Source organism: Symphalangus syndactylus, chromosome 9 (genome assembly GCF_028878055.3).
Source record: "Symphalangus syndactylus isolate Jambi chromosome 9, NHGRI_mSymSyn1-v2.1_pri, whole genome shotgun sequence".
Taxonomy (NCBI): Eukaryota; Metazoa; Chordata; class Mammalia; order Primates; family Hylobatidae; genus Symphalangus; species Symphalangus syndactylus.
The window spans coordinates 18,230,418-18,236,102 of record NC_072431.2 but is presented as its reverse complement, the minus strand read 5'-3'; positions in this window follow the sequence as shown (position 1 = coordinate 18,236,102).

Sequence of the window (5,685 nt, the reverse complement as noted above, 5' to 3'; positions counted from 1 at the left end):
GGATAAAGTTATTGTTAATCTACAGAGGAAGGAATGATGCCAAGTTTTTCAAGGCTTCCAGAGTCACAGGAGGAGTCACTTGGTAAATCCAGGAGCAGAAACCAGGTACCAGCTGGAAGACCACAATGTGTTTGTTCAGACCTGTTGGCCCCCTGGATCCTTAGCAAAAGACCACAAAGACAAGTGTTGAATGCAGCTTTTAAAAGTATGGAAGGGACGGTAAGACAATTCTAAGCGTGGACTAGAATATAATTTAAGGTTTCTGTGACACAGTGTTAGAACTCTTTCCTAGAATTATGAGAGCTGAACTAACAGCTCCCGGATAATTGAAGCATAATAATTAATCTAGAAAAGTGGCCTCTTCTTTTCTGTGATTGAACCTAAGTGTAGTTTTTACTTTTAACTAAAACCAGGTCAATTAAGACCACTGGAACTCTGTGACTGAGGATGTGTGGTATTTATTGGGAATTTAAAATAAGATTTTTGTTCTTTTATAAATTTTAATATAGATTGTTTTCCCTATAGTATTTAGTGTTAATTAATGGGGCTGACACAATTAATGGCATCGAGAACATATAATTATATTTATTATACTAATAAATTATGCAATTATATAATTGTTTTAATAGGTTAAGTGATCTTACGGATATTTTTATCTGTTTTTGCAACAGCTTTATCCTGATTTCTCTGTGAGAAAGCTTTTAATGTTTCAAAAATTTTGAGATATACTATTTTTCATGAGATTAATTTAACAAAAGTCTATCTTTTTCAGTAACTGGGGATTTTCATAAAAGCCATCGAAGATATAATATTAAAAGATCTGCTGTTAAGATAGCTGTTGTCATAAAAAACTGTTGATGAATTTTGAATTTTGACTATTAACTGTCCATGCTAATCAGATATTCAGAGAACAATAAGCAGCATTTGCTGAATTCATTTTTAAGGAAGTCTTAGTTAATATAACTGATTCTTTTAAATCTCCTCCTAAAAGAAGGTATTTATTTGAAATATGCTCTTGCTCAAAGTTTAAGATCTGCAACAATTTATCATGCTCTTAGAGTCTAGTCTTAAGCAATTTAATATCATTGTGACAGGTATTTATTTACCACTGAAGTAAGAATCATTATTTGCTGACACTTTATGATTTATCTTCAAGTAGTCGTATTAGATGTGATAGGAATGAATTAACTTAATTTTATCATGATGCTCATAACTTTATTTCCCCCATAGAGGCAGCAAAGCAGTCTTCTTGCATGCTACACATCTGATTTTTCTCCTCCCAATACTGTTTTTTTCAGTTCCTGCTTCATTAGTAAAAATATGGGTCCTAATTTAAAACACACTCAATTCTGAACCCAGAATATTCCTTTAAGTAGATATATTTGAGTAGGTCTGTTCTCTTGAAGGATAGCTTTCACCCAAATGCAGTGTCTGTTTAGTATTTTTGTGCCATAGAATAATATGTTTTGAATGTTGTTATTTACCTGTAAGTTCTTTATCCTTAGTTTTTTGCTCTGTCTGCAGGTTAAGTGAATAGCCTAAGGTAAGAGCCAGATTTGGAGCTTGGAATCTGATAGCCCTTAGGGTGCTTTATTCCCTGAGCCAATCCACACTTCTACCTCAGTAAAGGAATCATCTGAGGGCTCAGCTTTTCCTCTGCAAGAAACCTGCTCTCTGGGACAGTAAGTCAACGCCCCCTGTGAAAACATCTAAAAAACGTATTCATCTTTGTTATTGCTTCACGGCATCCTAAGAGTACAGAGTGCTAGCCTCTTCGTGAGGGAAGTCTACTGAAGGCAGGCTGCTGTGTAATGCCATGGATCTGATTTTTCAGTGGACCACTCTCTCTGTATCGATCATGTCGTTATACAGAGACCATAATGCGTGAATGACATTGCATGTCTGAGAAAAAAATATGAGTTTTGTGATTTGGCTGAATGAAAAAGTGCTGTGTCCAGTATCACAATACCTTTTCTGACCTCAGCTTAATATTGCAGTCTAAATCACCACACAGTTCAGGTCTTATTTCCATATGGTGGCATCTGATACTGTTCATTTACTGTTTGGGTGTCAGTCTTGCCTCTCTCAGAACATACCGAACTGTTCGTGTTAGGGGAACAAGTCATATCATTAGTATGCTTTAGTACATCTGCTATGGTCTGAATGTTTGTGTCTCCTCCCCTACAAATTTATATCTGGAAATTCTATCCCTCAAGGTGATAATATTAGGAGGTGGGGCTTTTGGGGAGGTGATTGGGTCATGAGGGTAGAACCCTTGTGAATGGGATTAGCAATCTTATACAATAGGCCCAAGGGAACTCATTCATCCCTTCCACCATGTGAGGACAAGGTGAGAATGTGCTATCTATGAACCAGGAAGCAGACCCTCAGCAGACAATGAATCTCCCAGTCCCTTGACTTTGGACATCTTAACCTCCAGAACTGTGAGAAATTCCTGTTGTTATCAGCCAGCCCTTTTATAGTATTTTGTGATAGCAGCCGGAATGGACTAAAACAATGTCTAAGACATTTGGCTGATTTAATTGTTCACTGAAAGAACTTTTTTCAAGGATATGGTACATAATTATATGAATGTCCTTTATGGTCAGCAATACTGACTGTACAACTTATGAAGTATAATAGCATGATGATTAAGAGCTTGGGTTCTGGAATCTGACTATAACATTTCTTCTACTTGCTATCTTTGGAATCTGAGACACATTCCTTAACCTCTTTGGGTCTTAGTTTCCTCATCTGTAAAGAAGAATAATAAGGGTTACAACCCATAGTGTCGTTATGAGTTTTAGATGAGTTACTATTGGTAAAGCAGAGAGCAGTGTCTGGCACGTAAGAAGGGCTTGCTATTGCTATTGTAAGAAATAGTTAAGCCTATAGGGTCTTGACATCCAGGTTGCCTATAGTTTGTGGGTTCAGGAAACCTGAAGATTCTATTCACACCTGGCCTAGGACCTCTGTGAAAAGTTTTGAGTTATGACTCCAGAGCTGGCTCTGGTAAGTTCCCAATGGGTTAGATGAGTACATGTGAGAAATGGAATTGAGTGTGAACATAGCCATTTGCAAGAATTTTGGCCTGAGGCTAAGATGAGTTAAATTGATTGACTCAGAAGTCGTGGCAATAGGCTAGCCCTGTGTACTAGAAGTTCTGTTATTTCAGCAAGAAATAGTTAAAGAAAATTCATCAAAGGATCCTAAGGCTCAATGAAATTCTGAATTCAAAATCTCTTTCAGCAAAGTCACTTACCGTTATAGCAGGTTCCAGTTAGTTGAAGTGTAGTCAACCCCAGCTTTGGTTAAATAATCATGTGGTTCTGAACCACATGGAGCAAATGGTAATGGAGAAGCAAATGGTCACTCATCTCCAAAGCTGGTCCACAGGGAAGTCTCCTTTCCAGCAAGCACACTTGTTCGGTCTTCTCCCCATGAATCCAGGATGGTCCTCCAACTTGCTTTTGCCCCCACAGAGTGCAGGGGATGCAATGCTCTGTGGCTTCTGAGGCTAGGTCATAAGAAGGCTCACAGATTTTGCCTTTCTTCCTGGAAGGATCTGGGGGAGGCTAGTCATGAGGCAAAAAGTCCAACTGTCTGGAAACAGCCATGCTGTGAGACTGGTGTACCAAGGCTGGGGGCAGTGGGAATGGTCCACTTAAAAGTACAGAGATTAAAGGGATGCATTGTCTATAAAGTATTTAGAAAATATACTAAAACCAACTAAAAATTGGTCTTCCTTTTATCAGCATGCACAAGCAATTCTAAACAAGGCTCAGTGATAACATATCCCTTCCCATGAGTGGATCACTCCCACTGCCACTTTCACCCACCCTGCCTCCTGCAAGCCAATGCTGTGAAGCCCAAGCTAGCCATGTGCCAAGGGAGATGTCTTCCCAGTCTCCAGCTGCTTCAGCCATCCCAGCCCAGGCACCAGTCACGTGAGGGAAGAAGCCATCTTGGATGTCCAGCCTAGTCTGGCTTTGAGAAGACTGTAGCTCCTGCTGCCATCTTACTGCAGTTTCATGAAGCATCAAATGTCATAGCCATCCAGCCGAGCCTTGGCAAACTACAGACTATATAAGGAGTTTTTTTAGGGCACTGTGTTTTGGGGGTAGTTTGTTATGCAGCAGTTGATAAACAGAAAAGAGAAGAGGCATGCAAGAAGAAGAGAGCCTCTTCTATCTCTTAAAATAGCAACAAGTGTCCTTGGCTGTGTGGGGTCTCTAGAGATCAGCTAATCTTGATGTTGACAGAGGCCAAAAGTACTTGATTTCACTACCGGATGGAAATTATATCTGTGTAGATGTTGCTAAGCAACAAGAGATCAGAAACCTATAGAGAGTGACCATATAATGCAAAGCATTGAGTCAGCCAACTGAGTTCCTCCTGCACTTATTTTTTAGAACCTGCTTATAAAAGAAGCAATGTCCACAATGTGTGGGGGGAGGAAAGTCTCCTGAGACCTTAAAAGGAAAGCATACACTTCATCATAATTTGCCTGCAATGATCAGCAAACTAAAAAGTCAATACATAACCTGAAAAATGGTCATTGTTTGTGATTTAAAAGAAGAGTAAGCTTTAGGAATAAATACTGACAGCACTGGGAACTCTGTCTCATCCTCACATCCTTTGAAAAGGCATTTGTAAGTGTTCAAATCCTTTCCCCTTGAAATACCGCAAAGCTGTAAATATTTATTAAAACATCCAAATCAGTAATGTCTTTCTGAGCTTTACAAGGATATTATTAGGTGGTCAATGAACTTGAGGGTTTTTTTGGAAATCAGTGGGACCTAAAAACTTTTCCTTTGGCTGGTCAGAGAAGCAGGCTGAGAAAGGGGGAATCTTACTCAGGGTTTTGTGAATAGCCTAGTAGCAGGTGCACGTTGAAAACACTAATGGTCAGAATGAAGTCTACACCCCTTAACTGTTCCTCACCAGCAATCATTTTCATTATTTCTGCTCAGTGACCTTTCATTCCCTCCATTTTTCTCTGACAATTAGATTTCTTAAATTAAAAAAGGTAGGGGGAGAAATGGTAAGTTCAATAGAAGACAAACAGGAATTGAATGGATGTATGCATTTATTTTTAATATGTTTTAGCAAAACCTATATGTACCCGCCCCCCTCAACACATACACATCATTGGGCTTTAGAGTCCTTGCTGAGATGTGGGTTTGAGGGAGATAACCACGCGTGGTGAGCTGCAGAGCCTGCCCTCCGCCTGCCAGCGTTGCTGTGGGGAGCACACTCTCTGTCGAGCGCTGTTCTAGCAGACCCACCAAATCCCATGTAAGTGGTCAGAGCACAAATGAGGCTGTCGGTGGGTAGTCCTACCCTATTCATGAGCTCTTTCAGAACAATTTTCATTACTTTTTTTAAGTACTGTTTTTGGCAAACACTTGATACTTGAAATAAAAAATGCATGAGTCACCTACTGGGATAGGCACAGTGTGTGGTTCATTGAATTTAGCTAAATTGTGAGTCATCCATCAATAGTCCTCTTGGTGAACATACTTGTAATAATTTCACATATTACAAACAAAAATAGGTATGATTTTCAAGATTCTTGAAGCTGTTTCCCTTGAGGATTCTTTGGATTGTGTTTAGAGTTTTTTGTGTTGCTAGGTGGTGAGAAACTTGTCAGCCTTATTTTCAGATGGATCCAAGGCTTGTGTC